Source organism: Pelobates fuscus, chromosome 2 (assembly GCF_036172605.1).
Source record: "Pelobates fuscus isolate aPelFus1 chromosome 2, aPelFus1.pri, whole genome shotgun sequence".
In the NCBI taxonomy this organism is placed as follows: Eukaryota; Metazoa; Chordata; class Amphibia; order Anura; family Pelobatidae; genus Pelobates; species Pelobates fuscus.
Window position 1 is genome coordinate 129,813,971 of NC_086318.1, and position 24,344 is coordinate 129,838,314.

Below are 24,344 nucleotides of genomic sequence, written 5' to 3' on the forward strand. Positions count from 1 at the left end.
GGCCTCACCGCCACAGAGTCCCGCTGGCTGCCTGGAAGTCCGTACCGGCCAATGGGAGAAGGGCTACCATTCAAAATCGGTTTGCATCTTTTCTCCCGATTGGCCGGCAAAACACCTCCCGTCCCTGAGCGCTGATTGGCGCAAATTGTTTTCGCACCCTTTCTCCCGATTGGGCGGCAAAACTCCTCTCTCCTCCCTGAGCACTGATTGGCGCAAACGTGTTTCGCTTCGTGTTTCGTTTGGAGACCCCTTGTTGTACCAATAAAGCATTGTCAGTTGTACCCCAGAGCTGTGTATCGTCCAGTTACTGGGGGAATGGGTGTCTAGGTCCTTTAAGTGGTTCCTGAGCGGGCTGAAGGAAGATATTAGCGGAAGTAATCGGTCGGGTTACCCGTGGTCCGGTACAGCCACTGCACAGCAAAACACAGCTCTGTACCAATCAGTATCTCCTCATAGAGATGCATTGAATCACTGCATCTCTATGGGGAGTGTTCAGCGTCTACCACGCCCCTTTTGACATCACAGGGGTTGCATTCGGTCCAATCACAGGGCCTGTTTAAGTTTCTTAAAGAAATGTTTCAGTCTTCAATGTACATCAACAGTTTGTGGTTCATGAAGAGAGAATGTGTCACACTGCTTTTCACTTAGGTTATCAAATCCCCCTCACGTGCAAGACGTACCTCTAAAACTTACTACAACATTCCTGCACAATTTACACACTGTGTTTTCACATTTTCCCTATTTAAAGATGTTTGTTTATTAAACACTCATTTCAATAATATCTAAACCCTGCGAATTATATTTCTCCTGTTCTTACATATGGTGCTCATTTTCTAAAAAAACAGGATTTATCTCTTGCATTTCACATGTTCAATTACCTACTAAATTGCAGATTTAGTGCTCCAATAATACACTCTATTGTTGTTGTTTTTTTGTCTATCAAAATGAGTTTTTAATTCCCTGTATTTACTTAATGTAATCAGAGACCGAGAATTTGTTGGCACTATAGAAATGCTAAGAACACTTATTCCATCAGTGTTCCCCACAGTTACCAAAATGTTAATGACTCCTAGCTATAGTATCTCAGAGCTCACATTAGCTTTGGACTTTGCAGATCCAGCAAAAGTATACCGCACACTCATGTGCCAATCATTTTAGCAGTTAAAGAATTACTCAGTAAAATTCATTCACACTGTGAAGCAGAGAGTAGCAAGTTCCTATGAATTATGACCTTTTTCAATTTACATTTTTATCATGCAACCGAAGCAAGAATGTACAAATTAAAGCATATTCAAAATAATCTTAACTAAAAATGCCTTTGCGCAATTTTTAAAGGGTAAAGAAAAAAAAATAGATGGGCAAGATAAAATGACGAGATGGGTAGGGGATACAGCTGGGATATGAGCGAGAAAAGAAGACAGATAGGATGTAAAGATTCTAAAGATAGCAGAAAGGAATAAAAGATTTATAAACAAAAAAAACACATGTAAAAGAACAGTTTGCAAAACTGTACAGCCAGGCAACAGTGTTTCATCCAGATGGCCCCGCACATCAGGATACATATACTATACATCCCCCTTCATTCATACAAACACATCCATAATAAGACACATATATATATATATATATATATATATATATATATATATATATATATATATATATATATATATATATATATATATACATACATACATAAAGATTATTTTCACACACATATTGTTCACATTTCTGCAGCCTTTGGGCCTCCCCTCACTCATCACTCTAACATACTAGACACATCACTTTGATATTTTACACAAGTTCTATGTTTGCTGTTCCGAGGATTTATATGCACTCTTTACTGTTTATTAACATTGTCCATTTTTTCACCACTATTCATACACATTTTTTACATATGTATATACATTTATATGCTGATAGGTGTCTTGTAGGTTTTTCATTTAGATTCTATGCCTTTTGGCACGCTCGCCGGAAACGCGTCCTGGTCGCCATGACAACATTAAGTGTCATAAAGAAATTTGGTCCTCGCCGGCGCTGGTACTTTGGGAGCAACCACCTGAGATTGTTCATTGGTGTTGCCCCAGTAACGCACACAGCCTGGTTAATTGACACGTCCTAGGGGATCACATGACCATAAACCCGGAAGTAAGGTTGTCTGTGAAGGCGGTCTCGGCGGTTCCGGCGGCGAGCGCAAATGCAGTGCACCTGGTGGTAAGTACCCATTAGTAGTAATTGTTTGTCCTATATAAGAGTGTTTTCAGTGTTTTGATATTTTGTGTCCTGATGAAAGCTCCTGTCAGGAGCTGAAACGTCGATTTTTGTCTTCGAAATAAATAAAGATTTGAAGTACTGTCAATCCTTGAGTGCCGGTAATTTTGTATCTTATACTATTTAGCCACCAGAGCACCAGGTAATTTTTTCTATTATTTAAGTTGGAGTGCAGGGGTTCTCTGGATTTATATATACATATACACACACACACACACACACACACACACACACACACACATAAACCTTTAAAATTAGACACAGAGTTGTCGACTTCCATACATGATAGTTGGGAGTCATGTAATTAGGTTGTGTGTCAAGTTCTGTATGAGTCACACACACACTGGTGCATACATAACTTCACACACAACCTAATTACATGCCTCCCAACTATCCCGATTTCAAAGAAACAGTCCAGATATTAAGGTCCTTTCTCGCCGTCCCGACTTTGTTTCCTGGTGTCCCTCTTTTGGGGATACCATGGAACTGTTCCAAAAAAGTGTAGCGCAAGTGCATCGTTCTGATAAGTATACATACCAGGTTATTTAGTAAAGTAAGAATTATTGGAAACGTAAAGTAAACTTCAAATTTAAGGTCAAAGCATCCAAACTGAAAAAATCTCCAAGTTAACTTTGTTTCCAATTTGTACAGTTTAAATTTGAAATTTACTTTTAATTCCATACAATTCTCACTTTCGTTAACCCTGATAGACACAGACTAATCCACAGCATAGACAGAAACACCTTAACATGCAAGCATAGATTCACACTGATATGCATACACAGATGCACATTATTAACATGCATACACACACATTGACACAGATACAATTTAATCCACAAACACAGTTGCACCCACACAATTTCATACTAGCACCCACACACAAAGAATAGCAAAATAAAATATTAAAGTGTAAATCCACTTTTTCTAGGACTACAATACCCATTTGGTAGCATATATTAACAATCCTTTATCTGGCAGGACAATCCTGATCGGGGACCTCTTTTCCACCATTCTGATTTGCTCTCTGAGGTCCCACCTCTGAAGTGACACTAAAAATGTCAGCTGCCACATGTCTGCCCATGCAAGTGTACTTCAACAGTGCTTGGCATAACTGGTTGACGGGAAGACTATTAATTTATTTTAGGCAGAGGCAAAGGTGGTCACCATCCTGTGTCCTGTTCTTTCAGGAGCCGTGCGCTTAAGTGTAAATTGCATAGTTCATCTCGACAAACTCCTCGCACCATGGCAATGCAGAGATTTCTACTAGCAACAGATTATGTGAAGCCTACGTAGCAGCTACAGAGATAGTTTGTTGCTTTACCCTGATGTATTCACCTCCTTCAAACCACTGCTGTGCACCTAGGCGCCTCTTTGCCTATCATATTGGGTAACATGGAAGCAATTAGAGGAGATGTGTGCACCAGGGAATAGCATAAGTTTCCCTCTAAAGCTGCGGGCATGCTCGCTCTCTTCAGAGAGTATTATTTCACCTTATACAATATTCTGAATCCTTTCCAGCTGGCAGACACATTAGCACCTCAAGACCTCATTGACAAGTACCTCTCAACGCAGAGCACTGCCTCCATAGCCCCAGCTGACAGAGAGAGATTAGAAGCCGCTGTCACTCAGGACAAGCTACAGGCTGCTCTGGAGTTCACTTTACAACGCAGAGCTCTGGGTCCTGATGGCCTGACTATTAGAAGTTACAAGTTTCTTACTACACCATTCCTAGCATTCTGCAAAGCAGTCGTGCAGGGAGCCTCGTTCCACCTCCATGACCTTATTGTAGCCATTACAGCTCTAAAACCATACAGATTTTAGCTGTCTTAAACAGTTTATGCCACGCTTAATCGGTCCGGACCAGATGGGTTTTGTCCTAGGAAGCGTGGATACGGATGGAACCACCAGAGTAATCAATTCAATACATAGGGCAACATTCCTGCCCAATACAGCACTCCTCCTCTACACAAACATGGAGAAGGCCTTTGATAGGGTCCACCTTCATTCCCTTTCTCTACTTTAAAACATACCGGCTGAGGAGGCGGAGCTTAACCAGCGACCAGAGAAGACGTGCACTGCACGAGCTCCGGCATAATAGGCACAAAAACGGCGGTCAAAACGAGCCAAAATGCCGGTAACCTCCTGCAAGGGGGCCCATCGGTCTGGGAAGACCGGTCCGAACCGAGTGACACCAAACCCGACACCCGGGATTACCGGACACCGCAACGGCAACATGGGGCCTACAGCGGGAGGCGACGGAGAACGGCGTCCGCCTTCCCGCAAGTCGCACACAGCCACCGGTGGGCATGGAATACTCCCTCCCCCCCCTATGGACCGGTGGGGGTTATCCCGGTCCCCGCCACCAGTGGAGCCCTACGCCCGACACCCCCCGACTATGCCCGCGACTAATGCAAGCAAGGCGGGCGATGGGGCCTCCAAAATGGCGGGAGCGTATGGCGCAGCACCACAAGCCACATACAAGCCTGCTGGGTCGGACGCTACATCCTGGTTTCCACTGGGAGAGCTAACTCGCACGAGCCCAAAGGGACAAACCGCAAGCACAGGCCAGCAACAAAACGGCCCGGTCCACGTGACGGAAGAAGCATGGCTCCCACACTCAGGAGACATACTCACCCGGCTGGACGGGCATTTTAAAGAATTCTGGCGGCAATTACGACGTAAGTTCTATCCACCCGCATCACCACTGTGGCGGACGGGCTGTCCCGCCCCACAATCAGCAAATACCCACCGTGTGATAAGGAGAGCACCTCCCAAGCACCCAGACCCGAAAACGGGGAAAACCCGACCAAAGCAGCGGTCCAAGCCTCTTGCCTCACACGGCAACAAAGCAACACCACAGAAACCACTCAGGGGACTACACACACGGTCGCAACCGCAGCCTAAGCCAAAGCCTGGGACCCTGAAAGTCAAGAGACTCAGAAGGCATCCCCCAAACCTCCTCAGCCTACTCCACATAGTCTCTACTCCTCTCTCAACCATGCTGCTGGACTCCCCTGTAACACAAATTACTAAGCAGCTGCACACTCTACGAAACACCGCTGAAACCGATCCCCGAACCGGAGATAGCAAACCCAGGGACTACAATAGGATGACGAGCTGTGACAAAGCCCAAGACCTGCAGCACACCCACAGACTGGGAATAGGGTAAGCGGGTTAGAAGACCCGGACTGCCTGATGGTCAGCTCCGGTGATGATCCCGGCACAGACAACCCCTGAATCCTGATACACATAGAGGATTCATGTAAACAAATCTATACCCTTGGACATAGACTTTTGCTTAATAACGTTAGCCCTACCAATAACTACGACCAGGCTCAGCCAGCCAAACGTATACTACATGACCACGGAACTCTGCACACCACCAGGAGGGCCACCCACTATATCTAAGGGACTGGGCATGTAACTATGCAGAAACTAACGCTACCCTGCCTCTACCCACATGCTATTTTTATTGCTTATATGTTATAGTTGCACGATTTCCTTTTGCCTGTTTTTTAGAGAACCAGGTCAACTACTTAGCCAGATTACCTATATACTGCATACTCACTGTTTGCATGCCTAAACTTGCCAACCTATTTAAGCAAACGTTTAGTAACACTAGCGACACCGCCACGGCTCACTTTAAAGGTTTTCTCCACAACACACACCATGAAGTTACAAACGCCACTTTATTACATTAAAATATACTAACCGTGTTGTAGACTTGCCCACGTTAGTAACTTAGGGTAACACAGTCGACAATAGTTTATGCTCACTCTATAGCAACACGGTAATTTACCAATTCTGTGTACACATCTTGAATTATCAGTCGCAAGATGTCAGCTGGCATGTACTGCTGTTATTGTTTCTTCACTTACTGGCAAAAGGGTGACACGTCTAACCTAGCTGTTTTAAGTCCTCTGTCTATTACCGCTATATTAACGTAAACTACATTGATGATCTTGGATAATAAGGCTACACCACTGTCTCAACACCATGTTTATGTCTAACCGTGAAAATGCTTATACTAACCGACGTCTTTAGCAATGTTTAATCGACTCTAATCACTTCCACATATGTTAAAATCATAGCACGTTTATTGTCTTCAGCTGGATATATCCGCCGTGGCCTAACACAATAGACGAGCAAAACTAGCTTGTACTTATGTTTGTACTTAATATGTTTGAATCGTAAAAATTTTTCCAAGCCTGTTCTATTCATACAAAAATGTGCAGAATATCCTTGCCATAACAATGTACTCCATCGAAACGCCTGTGACTGCTGTTGTGGCACCACAGGTTACTCTGTTAAGTATTCAAATGCACAAAGAAAAATAAAGAATTAAAAAAAAAAAAAAACATACCGGCTTAGGACCCCATATACTTAGATGGACACGCCCATTTATAAAAGATATGGCGCACTAAGCAATCTTAAAAATTAATATGTCAAAGTATGATACATTGAGACAGAGCACCCAAAATTAAACTGCATGGGCAATTATCACAGTCCTTTCTTTTTCAGTGGAAAACCACTAGCTTGATATATTTTGGTATACAGCTCATGGTGACTACCAAACATTTGTTCAATAACAATTCCCCCCCTCCCCACCATTGAAAACCCTAAAGGAAGACCTAGCATGATGGGCACTCCTACACATTATCTTTGGGTCGCATTCCCTTCCGTTTGCTTTACCTTTTTCAAACCCTACCTTTTAGCATCCCTGTCTCATACTTCACAGAGATGAAGTCAGTATTCAGGTTGTCTTTTGCTTGAGACATCCAGCAACAGCCCAGTACATGCTACAACCAGCATGTACAGGGAGCTCCTACTTGCCACCAACTGAGCCCTTAGGGGAAAAAGGGCTTCCCATTGTTGTGGAATGGTGCCACAGCGATCAGTGGTGGCTGTTGAAGTTTAAAAATGGCGGGGTGCTGACTGACTTGTTGGACTCTATTTAACCAAGTTTTGTTTTGTTGTTTACATTTCTGCTTAGACATTTTTTTTGCTACTGGTATTTACATTCTATTTTATTGATTAAAACAATTACATTGCAGATGAAAGCTACACTATGTTCATGCCTTACCTACCCAAAAAAGCAGCCCAGAACCCAAATGCTAGCCATGCAACTTGGGACATTCATTTTGGCCTTCCAAGGCTTTTTGAGTGAGGTATGGCTCACACCCTTCTCTTTAAGAGGTCTACATCAACATCTACACTAAGAATTAACAAAAACATAACAACTCTCCCTACAGTTAGCTGCCATATTATAAAACTTGTATCTATTTATTACAGATCCCTGTTATTTAGCCGTAGGTAGCTGAAAAATATGGGCATTGTGGCCTGGTTACGCTTAATCTTTTCTATAAGAGAGCACTGGTTACGCCATCTCAAACATACACCTACACACAATGTTTTAAAACAAATGCAAAATAACCTTTGGGAATAGCCAAACAAGTTACACACACAATTAAATGAACAAAACTCTAAGTAAAACCAACTATGCAAACTATGTGTTTTTTTTTTTTTTTTTTGCATTTCTGGTCTGGTCAGACATTCTATTTTATTGATTAAAACATTTACATTTCCTTCTCTTCATTCCATCTTGGTAATACTAATCAATGTCAGTTAGATTATATGCATCTACTAATAATATAAATATTTTATGCTACCAAGTATAGAGAACTTTGTATGTTGCGTTTAGTAGAACATGACATAGTATTAGACAGGATGACACATGACTATACAAGAAAAATAATAAATGTTTAATAATATAACAAAAATTGCCAGTTGCCTCTAAAACTAGGCTGGATAAAAACATTTTTTAAAACTCAGCAATTTGAAGAATCTTACATAATTGTTAAGAGCAATTAGTTTGGGGGGACAGTCACAGATTGATCGTCATTTATATTTTGCAATTCCCTTGTTAATTTGCAACAATTTCAAGATTAGTTAATACATTGTTTAAAAGTAGAGTTACCCTGTGTAATGGTGCGAAAATTGCTACATTGTCACCAAGAATCACGGATGTGGATTGTCAAAGAGTAATAATAATGTACCAGTAGAGCAATAAAACTAACCAAATATGTTTCTGCTGTTTATCGTAAAGGGTTTGGCACCGGAAATTAGAGGAAGAGTCAGTGGGGGCGCCAATATGTATTCTACATTGTTTCAGCAGATAATCTCCATACTTACCTGCTGGTTTTTCAATTATTTATCATACTGTATTTTTTATTACCATTGTACATCTCTGTTATTATTTAAACATGGATGTAAATTGGGGTATTAATTGGCAGGGAAAAGCCAAACTAAAAATATAAGATTTAATTGGTTGGACAATGTGAGGGTGTAAACTGGTGACAGGTTAATTGTGAATGTAGGATAGGGATATCCTGACATTAAGTAAGGCTGTTGAAGTGGTGCTTATTGCTTAAAAAGGGACACTATAGCCATCCAGACCACTTCATCTCACTCCTGCAGTTGTAAAACATTGCAGTTTTTGAGAAACTGCAATGTTTACATTGCAGCTTTAAGACAGACTCTAGTGTCTGTCCACGAGACAGTCACTACAGATGCTTCTAGGAGTTTTCCAGACTAAATGACGTTGGACGTCTTCACTCTCTATATGTGGACATCCAACATTAGTGAAAATCCCATTAAGTCCTCCTACCGGAAGATGATGTCAGAGAATGTGGAGCGTCGAGGGACATTAGCGCTGGAATCGGGTGAGTACAGGGGTTGGGTCATGAGGGAAAATAGAACCATAGGGCTCTATAGTGTTTGTATTCCTAACACTATAGAATCCCTTTAAAGGGGAATTACCCAGGAAACAACTCAGGAAACAACTCATTTATAAAATAAAGTGAATAGAAGGAGGAACCATTGTTGATGTGTAGTTAGGGACAAATCAAGCGCAGAACCTTGAGAAGTGGTAAGCAAGTTTTACTTTAGTTTAAGCAAATGTATATGTTTAACTCTCTATTCATGTTTTGTAAGTGGCTTCCTAAAATGACAGTTTCTCTAGGACAACTATTGAGTATTTATATATATATATATATATATATATATATATATATATATATATATATATATATATATATATATATATATATATATATATATATATATATATATATATATATATATATATATATATGTTACTGAAATGAACCATATCACCCACGTGTTAGGTGTATGAGAGAGCTCTATTACGGTCTTGCGCAATGTATTGTCACATGTTTAAACAACAGCAGAACTCTCATTGTATTCCCTAATAGTTTTAAACTTAAGACAGCATAATTCCAAACATAAAATTGTGTCACATGGCTACAGGCTAGAATTTCTGACTGGGAGAAAATATTTAAGGGGCAAGAATTGATATGATACAATAAAAAATTCTAAGCCAAGTTGTGGGCATTCAAATCTGATAGAGACAATCTACCTAATGCTATAATTAGTTAATAATCTTATTTTCAGGCAGGTAAGTGAAACCTTAAAGCATAACGCCATTTCAATTTCTAAGAGCATCATGTTTCTGTGTTTTTTTTTGTTTTTTTTAATTCTATGTTTAGATTGAGTGTGATCTAGGAAATTAGAATTAAGGGAACACACCATGCACCAAAACAACTTCATCTAAAGGACGTTGTTATTTTGCCAGGAGGCCCCCAGGCACATTTATACCTTCAGGGATTAGAGCATTTTAGAATGGTTGAACCAGGGCCAATTTCAGCTTCCCCCCAGCGGCATCTTTTCCAAGCCTGCTTTGTGAATGGGGAGTCACGGATTGGCTGAGAGCATCAGTTGAAAGCTCTGAACCAATCACTGGAGCCCCTGCCTTGCTGCACTCCATGCTTCCTGAAACTGAAATTACAGAAGCCGGATAACGTCGGGTAGTGGGGGGGGGGGGGAGCGGAGATTGGCGCTGGAGGTAACTTCGGGGTTAAACTGTTTGAAAAAGGTTTAACGTTTAACCCCTGAAGGTAAGAATGCACCCAGGGGCCTCCTGGCACCATATCAATTTCCTTAAGAAGAAGTTGTTATGGTGCCTTATTATAGCTAAACTGCCCCTTTAAACTGAAGTTCCTTACTACAACAGTTTGGTTCTGTCAAAATGATTTTGTTAGGCAATTACCTGAATAGTTATTTCCATTTTTAATATTGTAGAGTGCTGCAGAATATGTTAGAACCTTACTTATAGGAATTTACATGTTATACAAACACCAAAAATAAAAACCGGATTCAACTTCAATAAAAATGTCATACACTTTAATGTGGATACTTCCTAAAATAAATTTAGGACTTGTTCAATAAAAACATAGGCCGCATGTACAATCTGTGTTCTGTGGCACTCACTAACCACTGAAACACACACGACTTGAACATTTAGACTCCGACCAAACACTACTATTCATTGGTCCAGTTAGATGAGAGTATTTGTGTATAGATTTAGAACCACTTTTTTTTCCTACAACCATCAGAGTACGTCACATCCATTACTGAAAGCATGCAATGACCACAAGCAGCCCATATAAGGAGCATCCTTCTTATGTTCAACTATGACACAGTCACCCACTGGTAACAGAGATCAGACAGTTCACATCCCTGAATGAGAGTAAGATGAATCTCAACACTGCAAAATACTTATGATGTGAAAATAAAAAAGCATATACTGCCCACTGTATTGGTTCTTGAAGGTTCCAGGCCTTGAGCTCTCGTCAGGCACTAAACTACACAGATCTTTGCATTAGGTTAAGCCAGTTGTGGCCCATTGAAGCATAGTTTGACAACTCCCATCACTTTCATTTGGTTTTTAGAATTCAAACAAAAGTAAGGTTTGCATCACAATAGGCTTTAGGCCTCACTAGTGGCAGAAGGGTTAATCTTTCTTTCCATACCTGAATTTTTCCATCACCGTGAAATACGTTTGCATAAATGTGCAACACTGCCATAGACTTGTATGTTGACAAATACACGCACACACATATATATATATACACACACACACACGTTTGTTTGTGGATACATTGATCAATAATATAACAGATCTATGTTCCGAAGAATTGCTGAAAGAATTTGTATTTATCTTCCGGTCTATAAATCAATAGATACATTTTATAGTTTATAACCCACAATAATTAAGTAATAACTGCGTAACCACTGTTATAAATAAAAGCATACACTGGTGGAAAATAAGTTGTATTTTTACATCACAATGTAAAAGATATTGCCCCCTGCCTTGTACAGTAGCCTCTAGCCCCACAACCATATTGTAGATTGGCTTGTTAGAAGACCCCATGTGCTTCCTGGGACTGATATTACATACATTTATTACAGGATATGTACTTGTATATTTCACATATTTAGAATATGTACATGCTGTACACACTTCACAAATGTGCACTCCTTGTATTGGGTGGGGGAGGGGTAATATATAATTCTACACAACACGTCTACATTAGCCATGGTATTAACATTATCACACACACACACGTTATTGTAGACATGTGTTGCATACAAATAGTCATTAAAGGTAATTGTTTATATAAATAGAGCATTGCAAACCAGCAGAAAGGGTTAAATGAAAGCAACAGGGAGGGGGGAGGGGTTGCCAGTCCACCTCTTCGTTGCTGGAAGGGCCTTGTAAACAAAAGGGCTTAGCAGGACCTTTCCAGCACTCCACTAGTTAACATGCCATTAGGACTACACCCCTCCCCCACTCATCGTATGCCTGTGAGCCCCTATGTCAGGGATTCCCCATCATAAAATGTCTAGATTTGGGGGCAACCCCCTCCCTTACCTATGCAGTGTGTGCCCCGACCAAGCCTTGGGGCCACTGCCAGCCTAGCAGGGCGATAAACAGATCGCAATAATAATAATAATCCTCCTCATCATCATTCCCCATAAGTAGGAAGAGGAGATCATATACATTACACTACCCATCCCCCACCCAGCATATACCCCCTCTCACTGCCCTGCATGCACTACCCCTCCCCACTAACCCCCCTGCCTGGCACGGTCACACACACCTCCCTGTGCTCCCCTTCCAAGAAATTAGAGACTTACCTTGATATTGTTGCGAATAAAGCAGCAGCTCCCTCCCAAAGCTGATACACAGCCCAAAGCCTGGTAATATGCTGTTATTACCCTGGTGTGAGCGGGGGGGGAGGGGTAAGGGGTACACAGCAAGGAGAGAAGGGGGGTAAATCCAGGAGATATATGATGGGGGGAGGGGGCAGTTTCTAGTGATTAGGTTGGAGAGGAATTGAGGCAGAATGTAAAAAGCTGTTACTAAGAGAAAGAGCCAAACGTTCCAGTGCAGCCAACGGCTCTTAGACACTCAACACTCGGGAGGTGACCAGCTAGGCAAAAGTGGGGTAGGCCGGCACTTCCTAATGCTTCATACAGCAATACACAGCCAGCCAGGAGCTTAGAGCCACAGCAGTCTCATATTCCAAAGGGGGGAAAAAACACCAGCTCATAGGATTTAATATGTGCTGCTTAGAAAGGGATGGAGCAGGGCACACAGCTCCCTCTCTGTCACTGTTCTCCAATGCACAAAGTAAAGTAAAGCCTAAACTCACCTGACAACATGTGGGGGATGGGAGACTGTGTGGGTTTTGAATTATTTTTTTTCTCATCTTCAGAGGGTTGTGTTTTTTTTTCCCCAGTTGTTTTGTTTTATTTATTAGATGTTTATAACCAGTGGTTACAGATATATTTACAATAAAACATTTGTGGTAAAAAAAAAAAAAAAAAAAAAAAAAAAAAGAAGACAATGTTATATGGCATTTTTATTATTTATTGTGCAGGGCATTACAGTTTTTTTCCTTTTTTTTTTTTTAAATTATTATTATTCGGTGCTGTATGTTTCTATATTCAATTACGCTAGCAAGCAGAAAAATGGGGGGGGAATGTCTATTGTGAAGAATTTGCAATGTTTACAAGACTAACAAGGAAGTGTGCAGTGGTTTGTGTGTGATTTTTATATTTTATCTGAAATGCGACGTGGCAGGACGTTTGTGGGATCGTGTATCTCAGCACAAATACGTGTGTTCACTAATCATTGAATTGTAATAGATTGAAAATTGAATAGTGAAAGATAGTCCAAGATATCTAAATTCTGCAACTGAGATATAATAAGAACTTGAATATTTTAGCTTAAAGAGATTCTATAATGTTAGAAATAAAAAAAATCTGTATTTCTAACACTATAGTGGCCTCTGGTCCCACTCTCACTCGCGCTCCTCTGGAATATAAAAGGGTTAAAACCCCTTCAGTCACTTACCTGATTCCAGCACCAGTGTCCCCCGGCTCTGGGTCAGGAATCTGCCTCCTCATCAGACTGGGAGGCTAATGTGCTTGATGTCCTCATGTAGAGCTTGGCGACATCCAGCGTGATTTAGGCGACCTAGAGTCCGGTAAAGTCCCAGAAACGCCTTTAGTGGCTGTCTAGTACACAGCCAGTAGAAGCTGTCTTAGTACTGCAATGAGTTTCTCAAGAACTGCAGTGTTTTAAAATGCAGGACTAAGGGGGACAGGGAACATGCCCCCACACCACTTCAATACGATGAAGCTGTTTGGGTGCCTATAGTGTCCCTTTAAATTATGCAATTCACTTTACTACAGCCTTGTGATACAATCACTCTGGGCTTATCATGGACTTTTATCTGGCCTTACAAAGCATTGCAAGTGAGCTGAAAAAGTAGTCAAATAAAAAAAAAGTACACGGTTCTTAGGAATTCACCCGAAATCATAATAAATGTGTATTTTAAGCACTTTGCAGCAAAACACACAATGGACCGTATGTGGGCAGAATCGGACATGATGCTGGTGGAGAAGGAACTTGACACATTTTGGAATTGCACCATGACATCATTGGATACAGGAGACTCAAGTTGGAAAATGAGTTAATGCCATTATGAACTAATGTTGCATTACATTTATACTGTATTACCCATGATTACACCAAATGTTAAGAGCACAATAATATTTCGGTTTAGCTGATTTACAATACTTTGGCTTCTATAACTAGTTTAACCAGTTTGTATGTTTTATATGGGCTGATGAAGAATATAAAATTGATCCTTGTTTTCCCCATATATTCATCACAGGCATGTGTGGAACTATTGTACACCGTAAATTGTGGAATGTCCTGTGTATAAGCTTAACATTTAAAATAAATGTGAAAATATTGATAACAAAACTGCAAATGCAGGCCATAATAATTTGGAAAATTATGCAACTTAGATATAGTCAGAACATATGCAATTTTCATTTTCATTTACTACAGTCTGGAAATAAAATCCCGTTTTGCTTATTGTGCACTTGTCTCTGATGGCATAAATCTTGTAGGTCTGATGTATTTCAAAGCAGGAAAAGTGAATAGACTTTCTATAATGGTGGGTTTTTTCGAAAGATGCCAGAATTCCTGTTTGTATCGTGGGCTCAGATCAGGTAATAAGAAGAGGGAAGGAAAAAATATGAAGGAAACATGTGATGTGAAAGTGGTGTATTAATAGATTTTGTTACAATAAACTGGCAGGCCGTTTCAAAACTATTGTTGGGAACCTCCTGGCTTCGGTTATTATGCAAGGAGGCTATTGGTACAGTCCCTGCAGTGTTTGTTACATTTTTGATGTCGTAATAACAGATATTGACAGACAAAAAAGAACACCCCATTTAATTAAAATGAAAAAAGTGAAGGTTGCCCATAAACTGTGTGTTTACCGTATATACTGTCTATAAGTCAATATCATGTATAAGTCAAGTGCAGTTTGTTTTGACCAACAATTGTGAAACATGCTATGACTCGTGGATAAGTCGAGGGTACAACTTTCGACTGGCATTGTTCCCCTTCTGTGTGGTCCCCCTTTGTTAACACCTCGTAATCACTGACCACCCCTGGCTGTTAACCACAAACAAGCATTCCCTGGGTGGCCGCCATTCGTATATACGAACACACGTGTTCGTCTCCCGAACGCAGCAATACATGGCTGTCGACGGCATGGATCTCTGAATTGGCTACACAAGCCCACGAACCCTGCTGAAACTTGTCCCCCTTCCCATTCGACTTTCCGACCAGCAAGGAGAACGGCGTTCGGGAGTTGACATTGCCCCACAATTAATGTACTAAATACTATCAGAACTAGCACTGACCCATGGATACGTCGACTTGTTTTAAAATTAAGTTTAGGACTAAAATTTCTCGACTTATACATGAGTATATACGGTATGTTAAAACCTAATCTTTGTATTTGTATCTGTTGTAACTTGTTTGATATATCTACTTAGTAAAAATATCAACAATAGGAATTGTAAGTCTTAATTGTATTATCTCAAGATACCATAGGCAAGCTGTAACATAAAATGAATGCACTGCATTCAGAATTGACTCTTTTATTTGTTTAGATTTATAATATAAAACTCTGGCACTGCTGTTATATCAACCACACTTCTAGCATTTGCTTCCTGTTTTTACTATGGTGTTTATTCAGTGATCAGTTGGTTGTAATGACCTAAGCACTAGAATAGATACATTTCCAATCCAGATACATCAGACATTTGACTTGCAAATTTAGACCACACTGCACTGTTTAATAGATAAATTCCTGTGCATTTTTCTTTGTTAGAATGGACTATTAAATGTATAACATTTTATTTATGCTTACACTGTCAAACAAAACAAAGATTTGTGGCGCTGCTAGAAATAAAAGAGGTGCCTTGTAACTCTGATACAGTGTTTTGCTGCAGAAAACGATGGTTTGTATTTATTTTAGAATAAAGTAAACAGGATCATCTTTGTGAAACTTACAAAGCAGAACAATTTTTCACAACATTTCCAATGTCCCTTCCTCTTGTCCTTTTCCTGTTCACATCAGTTTTCCCCTTGCTAGCCCAACAAATTATTTGAGAAAAACCTTCAAGTGAAAAGGAAACATCTCAAGTTGTAATGTCCACAAATAAATTACAGAAGTAATAACAGTCTTAACCCATTCTTTTCATATTGATTTCCTGCATACAGAAATTTGCCTAGCCCTTTGCCATAATGGCTTTAAAGTCTTTTTGTTGAATTGTCAGTGCTGTGACTCTTTAGCCAAATTGTTAGATACTAGACGCAAGTGACACATATAACCTCTAAATCTATATAACAGCACATTGAGAATAGCTTAATGATCGTATTCATCATGGAAGGAATTGTTAGTTGCTATTATAGCTATTTATTATGAACGCTGAGCACTGAATTGGGCCTCACCATATTACCTTGCTAAAACCAGCTTTCTAATTATATTTAAAGTGACATTGTAGGCACCCATACCACTTCAGCTAATTGAAGTGGTCTGGGTGCAGAGTCCCTTTTGCACCTAGTGCTGCAATGTTAAACATTGCAGTTCCAGAGAAACTCCAATGTTTACATTGCAGCACTAAGTCAGCCTCTTGTGGATGTCTACCAGACAGCCACTAGAGGACTTCCTGGATTAAAACGACCTTTGATCCGGTATCTGACGCTGGAAGTCCTAACGCTCTGCGTTAGGACACCCAGCATCAGATTTTTACCCATAGAAAAGCATTGATTCAATGATTTTCTATTGGGAGGTCTTATGTGCGCATAAGCGGGCGCTCTGTGCCAGCCTTAGGAGTGGGGGGGGGGGGGACACACACGATCCATTGCTGGGTTCAGGTAAGTAAATAAAAGGTTTTTAAATCTTTATTTAGCCGACTGGGTGGGCGCGATGGAGAGGGAATGCAGCTTTGCATTCCTGGTACTATAGTATTCCTTTAAGCCCGTACTATATAATAGGTTTTCTGATATGCCTTTCTTGTTTTCTGCAAATTAGGGTCTTTATTCCAATAGAAACTCTGTTTATTGTGTAATATTCATTTTATTTATCAAGATTACTCAGCAAACAGACTGCGCAGAAGAAAATCTTTGCATGGCTTAAAGATTCAGACTCTGTTTCCCATTACTTCATTGCTGCCAATGGCAACAGGCATCTTCTATGAATGCCATGAGCATAGCTGTATCAACCCATTCTGGGACCACCATACGTTACTATCGCCTGGCAGATACTACACTCCACTGGAAATATCCCAGTTGGCCAATCCAGGGCTTTAGAGTACTGATAGCAAATGCACAAACTCACACATTGCTGGACTAGCAAAGGGCCTGCACATTGCCTGCTTGCTGTCTCACTCCTGGGGTACTGTAGAAACATACTATCCAACACAACTTGCTATTTTCATCTTCAGAAGAATGCTTAAAGCCTTTGCCATCCCTCTCCTGCTTGTGGTCTGGTGCCCGTGTCAGCCATTCTATTTGTTGTAGAAACACTTAAATTAAATACATAAAATGTTCATGTTTGAGCATGTAGGGGAAAAGAGAAAAAAATATATATCATGGATTTATGTAGAAAAATAGTTTTTAAATATTATAGAATATAAATAGCACTTATGAACCCCAACTTGGGTGCTCACTTTAGTTATGTTTGACTTCAAAAATGTTTTGTAGTAATCTTGAAAATTTGACCAGGTCTACCAGACAACTTTATATCATGAGAGACTGGGAGATGTGAGAATTCGAAGTCAAGGAGTACATGTATACTGTACATGTATACTGTCCAAATGCAAAATAAATTATTTTTTAAAATCACTGTTTAGAATAGGTACCCCAAATGAAAACATGTATGCATTAAATTGTAAAATGGAAAAAAAGGACATATTCTTTACACATTAAGCACTACATCCAGGAGCTTGAGTGTCCCTTTAAGTGTTCATATATATTGGTAAAAAATTGCTCAATCTTTCAAATCATGCTACATGCCTTGCCATTAAAAATATTCAAATAATAAAAAATAAAAAAACACACATTTTATCACTGGGCCTTTATTGTAATTCATAATAACCAAACATGCCAAAACAACCGAATTGTAGAACAAATGAAAAGGTGATTGCTAGTGCTACAACTGACTGAATATCTAAACGTCATTGATACTGCAAAATATCAAGACTTTACTGATTCAATATACTTTCATGTTTTGTTTCAGTCACTGTAATCAAAGTTTGCCATTCTGAGTGTTAACCAGTGGGCAATGACCCAAAACATAGCCATCCTTTGTCTGGATATAAAGTGTCAATTATGTTTTTATTTTACTTGATAGGAATGTTCCAGGAGTTATTCTAAGATTATTTTTTATTGTTAATGACGCAGCGAAAATGACTACTAAATCTGTAAGCCTGCCAAATACATGCCATGACATAATCCTAGTGGTATTATAACTGTCTCTTGGACACTACAGGAAGACTAACCTTGAGTCTTCAATCCATGCATGACAGATAAAATTTGCAGCATTGCCGATTCTGTCCAAGATTTACAGGTTATTTAAAGGTACAGCTGTTCAATCTAGCCAAATAGGGATTTAGGTTTCCAGCTGTTTATTAAAAAATAGTTGAAGGCATTTGTCAAATTATTCTGAACGTAACATATCTGGAAATATCACAGAAACCACTGTTTTGCTGTTTTTTTTTGTTTTGTTTTGCTGCCTGCAGTTTATTACTGCTTTCACATAGAGCTAGAACTAAAGTAGATTCACAAAAATGTGATAACATCAAAATATACCTGTCCTGCTCTGACTTTGTTTCAGCTTGTTCCTTATTTGTGAAAATATTTTATTAAATAACAACTACTTATTTTTGACTAGTTGTAGGCCACATAGAGACTTGTTTCAATAAATTCCCAATGATAAACATAAACCATAATGGACCCATGTTAAAGGGACACTAGGCACCATAACCACTATAACGTGCGATAGAGGTCATGGTGCCAGGAGTCTACAGGCACTATTTGATATTAATCTGTCAAACCATTTAGGAATGGTTTCAGTGTTTTTGAAGTGGTGCTGGTGCTTGGTGTCTGTATGTGCAACATACAGAGGTATTTAAGTAAGCTGCCTTAGGTGTAACTCCACTTCCAGCAGCGTCATCAGCCAGCCCAGAACATGAGTTCCAGGCATGCTAATGTCAATTCTGTGCATATTTCTTTGCCCAGACATTCATTCATTGGCTGGGAACACTCAGCTGATGCTCTCACCCAATGAATGAGCTGCAGGATTGTCTGCCAGACTTGCAATGATTTGCCTCTTTTGATTTCTCCTAAGCAAAAAGGGTGATAAAATCTTAGGGTTTAATTATGCAGACTAGCTCTTTATGAGTTGCTACATAACAATGTTCAGGAAATATCCTGTTGAGCAATTTTCCCAAACACCACTATCACATTGTATCCAAGCATACATAGAAATGGGTGTCAGTCTGTTCTTTTACAATGCTGAGTGTCAAGTGTTTACCACATGCATTCTGAATTAGATATTATTTGTAATAGATTGCCATCAATTTATTTAAAGCATGTGGATATAACAGTTATCTCCAATGAGTGTATTCATAAACCAGTGAATAGTGTTGATTTTACTACCGAACTTGCTAAATTAAGGCCAAATATTAAAAAGCTGGAAACACATCTGTGTTGGAGAAATTGTTAAACGTAATATTAATTTTGCAAATTGGATCTTTCCAGGCAACACAATTCACTGTTTAGTGAACAAAACATGTTCATAGGCCTGCTTTTTATTTTATTTTTACATTTTATTATTTATGAATGGTTGACTAAACAATACATGACAAGACACATTGTGCTTGAATTTGGTACGGAGGCAGGGCGTGGTGTAGCTGTAACTTGCATACCGTTGGCAATACATCAAGTTCTCTAGGGAAGGACGTCCAAAAAGAATGCAATTAAAACAATAACGTCGAACACAAAAATTCAAATCTATTTTATTTTTCTTTCCAGACATTTACAATCATCAAATATCGCGAGTCCACACCCCATAGAAATAACATTTTTTTTTAAAATCTAAATGTGCACAAGTTAACCATGCCTCATTTAGAGACACTTGACAAGTTTATTGAATGAATAAACATATAGATAGATAGATAGATAGATAGATAGATAGATAGATAGATAGATAGATAGATAGATAGATAGATAGATAGATAGAAATAAATAAATATGTGTTTACTTGGACTCTGCACTTGAAGTCTGATATACTGGCCTTAGTGTCTGATCTTGGCCTGATCTATATTCTTTGTGAAGGTGTGAAGGAGAGCTCTCGGAGGACTTATGGAGGATACAATTTCACTGCTTTCTAACTTGATGTCAGCAGCATACGGAAATGCAATGTATCAACATTTGCTTTCAGTAAATCAATCAGATTTTTTTCAAGACAAAAAATGTAAATGTTAATACAAAGTAATGTTGATATGAAGTAATAAAACAGTGAACTTTTTTCCATAATAAGTTTGAGTGCTTTCCTTCACAAAATATATTTATATGTATGAGTTGTACTAGTCTTTAGCCTAAAATGTATTACATGGCATATAATACATGGCTATGATTTAATAGGAATCAATGTTTTAAATTGTCTGTTCTATTGTTAAGCAGGTCGGGTGAGGCTTCAGCCATTTTGTTTTATATTTATTATATTTTTTTATATTCTAGCACATGCTGTTTCAGACTGCTGTTAAACGGACTTAACAATGGATACATGATATTTATCCATCTAGGTTTAAGAAAAGTGTAAAATAAAATCCAAATATGATGGAATTTTCTTTTCTTTTCCAAAATGGCACATATCTTTTCCAAAATGGCTCTTTCTGAGCTAAAGCTCATTTTATATGATATCACCTTGCTTATGGTTTAAATAGATACCAGAGAATATGGAGGAAGGGTGGTAAACTCCTAAAAAAAATGAGTCTTAAACAACAGGGATATGCATTACAACCAAAAAAAACTAATTAATCATTGGCTGTTTTGGTCTTACACTCCCTGTTAAATGTTTACCTGCTCTAACTAGAGACATTAACAGCGCTCGGAAAACCCCCCTAAAAAACCCTGAAGTGGCATTACAGTACAGGAAGCAGATTTCTCTGCTGATTTCCTGCATTTTGTCAAAAAGGAGAACCCTCTATAAAATGTCTAGGTAGAGGTTAGTATGTGGGGGAAAGAATGTGTTTGTGTATATCTGTGTGTGTGTCTGTGTTCATATGTTTCCACATGTGTGTACACTGTACATATTATTCCTCTTTATATAAGTGTCTATTGGAATTTATATGTATGGATGAGAGACTAGAAAAGTAGCTAAAATATCTGTCTGGATAATATTGCCCCTTGGTCAACATGCCACATAATACAGTTCAGGATAATGACTATGACACCTCATTCATTCATTTCTTACAGAATAGCCAGAGTCTGTAAATATGCAATTTTAGGACATTTTAAGTTATTATTTTCGCCACTTACTGAGAGGGTAGTGGATGCATGGAATAGCCTTCCAGCTGAAGTGGTAGAGGAGTAAAGGAGTTTAGGCATGCGTGGGATAGACATAAAGCTATCCTAACTATAAGATAAGGCCAGGGACTAGTGTCAAAGTATTTGGAAAATTGGGCAGACTAGATAGGCCGAATGGTTCTTATCTGCCGTCACATTCTATGTTTCTATGTTTCTATGGAAAACCTCTTGCTTACTCTATTCACTATCGGATCTCTGTTTTTCAGTTTTTAGGTTGTTGTTTTTTTACAGCAATTTTGCTTTTTAACCCCTTAAGGACACATGACATGTGTGACATGTCCTGATTCCCTTTTATTCCAGAAGTTTGGTCCTTAAGGGGTTAAAAAATAATAATTTCTGACTTATCCAAAGTAAACATTAAAATACCCTCTGGACTAAAAAAATAATGTTCCATTACTTGAAAACTGGTCAAGTGTTTTCAAATGATTCAATAACAAATAAATAAACACATGCACGGGATACTGTGCAAACACAAATGTTTGCATAGTTATAAAACTTTCAATTAACTCATTTAAATTAGATTCTAACAATTTAATCACCGAAGTGAGAAATGCAACAGAATTGATATCATGACCACTTCAAATCACTGAAGTGGTCATGGTGCTTCGAGAACCCTTTAGTTATGAATTTGTTTTATTAAGTGAAATAGTCTGTTTTTCAATCGCTCTATATTTCTGTCTCATTGTCTGTCTGTCTGTCTGTCTGTCTGTCTGTCGATCTCTCTATCACAATTATATATGTTTAGCTGAGCTTTTAGTTGTCTAAAGATATGAGAAATTGTAAACTTCCACCTATAAATGCGTTTGTGGATAGAATAGCTGACTAACGTAATGTTACTGAGCGAAAGGGAGTTGTATGTTCATTAAACTCCTTAAACTGGATGGATCAGATAACCTGACAAGTCAAGAGAAGGTGAAAAAAGGTTAAGAGAAGCAATATTAAGCCTCCATGTGACATAGATCTCCAGGTGATATATAATCAACTCACATTTGTCTGAAAGTAAACAATCATTTGAGGGTTTGTTCTTCCATACCTACTTCAGACGAATGTCACGGTATGAATGAATCATTCACACAACATCAAAGGAAAAACGTGTCTACAGTTTAAACGGCAATAAATATGGCTATGCATTTAAACAGTAAATGGAAACAGTGTGTTTTAAATGCTGATCATCATTTGAGCAATTAGATAAAGTGATGCATTTGTAAGATCACGCTATCATGCAGCATTAATAATGTGCTACTATAATTAATCAGGTTTAAGGTGATTAGATTTGGGGACTTGGATTTTAGGGAATGATATGGATTAGGTTATGCTTTGAGTTAAAGGGTTTTGAGTCAGGAGGTGTTTTGGGTTGGAGACTAAGATTAAGGGGCATAATTTAGTAAGACTTGAGTTATATTTCATAGCAATGCAAAGGTAGGTGAAGACCCGTTAACCACAAGTAGTGATGTCGCGAACATAAAATTTTCGGTTCGTGAACGGCAAATGCGAATTTCGGCAAATGTTTGCGAACCCGCGAACCGGGCGAACCGCCATAGACTTCAATAGGCAGGCAAATTTTAAAACCCACAAATTGTTTCAAGGGGACTAACACCTGGACTGTGGCATGCAAACTCCGATCCGCGGCTGCATCTTGCAGCCGCTTAGTAGATAACTCCCTAATTCCCACGGTATTAGGGAGCTATCTACTAAAAGGCTGAAAGACCTAAATTGGTCTTTCAGACAAATTTACTAATACTAAGTAAAGATTACTTAGTATTAGTAAATTCTGCCCCTACTCGCTATACCGCGAGTAGGGGCATGTCTAGTAAGCAGTGAGCAGCCAGTGGTTGCTCACTGTAAAAAAAAACTAAAAAAACAAACAAACCTATTGGCTCCCACCCCTGTGCGACGGGTGGGGGCCATAAATTACAATGGGGGAGGGGACCTACTGCCCTCCCCCCGGCTCCCACCCTTGAGCGGTGGGTGGGGGCCATAAAGATAATGAGGGTGGGGACCTACTGTCCTCCCCCCCGGCCCCACCCCTGCGCGGTGGGTGGGGGCCATAAAAATAATAAATAATGAGGGGGGGAGACCTACTGTCCTCCCCCCGGCCCCCACCCCTGCGCGGTGGGTGGGGGCCATAAATCACAATGGGGGGGACCTAATGTCCTCCCCCCTGGCCCCCACGCTGTGTAATTTTACTCATAACACTCTGATTGGTGGATTAAGTAACCAATCAGAGAGTTATGAGTCAAATTACACAGCGTGGGAAAATTCCAAAGAACTTTCCCACGCTGCGTAAAATGACACAGAGCACTCTGATTGGTGGATTTCAAACCAACCAATCAGAGTGCTGTGACAGGTAAATGTAGAGACTTACCTTTCAGTCTCTTCATTTACCTGTCAGAGCACTCTGATTGGATGGCTTAAACCCACCAATCAGAGTGCTCTGAGCCTAATTGCAGGACGGGGCAAGGCTTTATAAGCCTTCCCCCGCCCTGCAGAGCTCAGTCTGCGCGGAGCCCTCGCCGGGTGAACATGGATTATTTTTTTTGCGCTGTTTTTTTTTCATTTATTTTTTTTTGAATTGCGTCGGTTATTATGTTTTTTTTTTATTTGGCCTTTTTTGGGGCTGAAAAAAGAAGATTTAGAAGAAAGAAAACATCGAATGGTAAGTTTTTTTTTTTTTTTTACA

General features: G+C 39.4%; 1 protein-coding gene across 2 annotated transcripts in view; it reads right to left on the reverse strand.

Annotated features, from left to right (window-relative positions):
* TBL1XR1 (TBL1X/Y related 1) overlaps positions 1-12,828 on the reverse strand; it is a 106,040-nt gene extending 93,212 nt beyond the window's left edge. For both annotated transcript variants that reach the window (XM_063442693.1, XM_063442692.1), the window contains exon 1: positions 12,334-12,828. The gene's annotated coding sequence lies outside the window, so the exon portion shown is untranslated. The remainder of the gene's footprint in view (positions 1-12,333) is intronic.
* Positions 12,829-24,344: the final 11,516 nt, after the last annotated feature.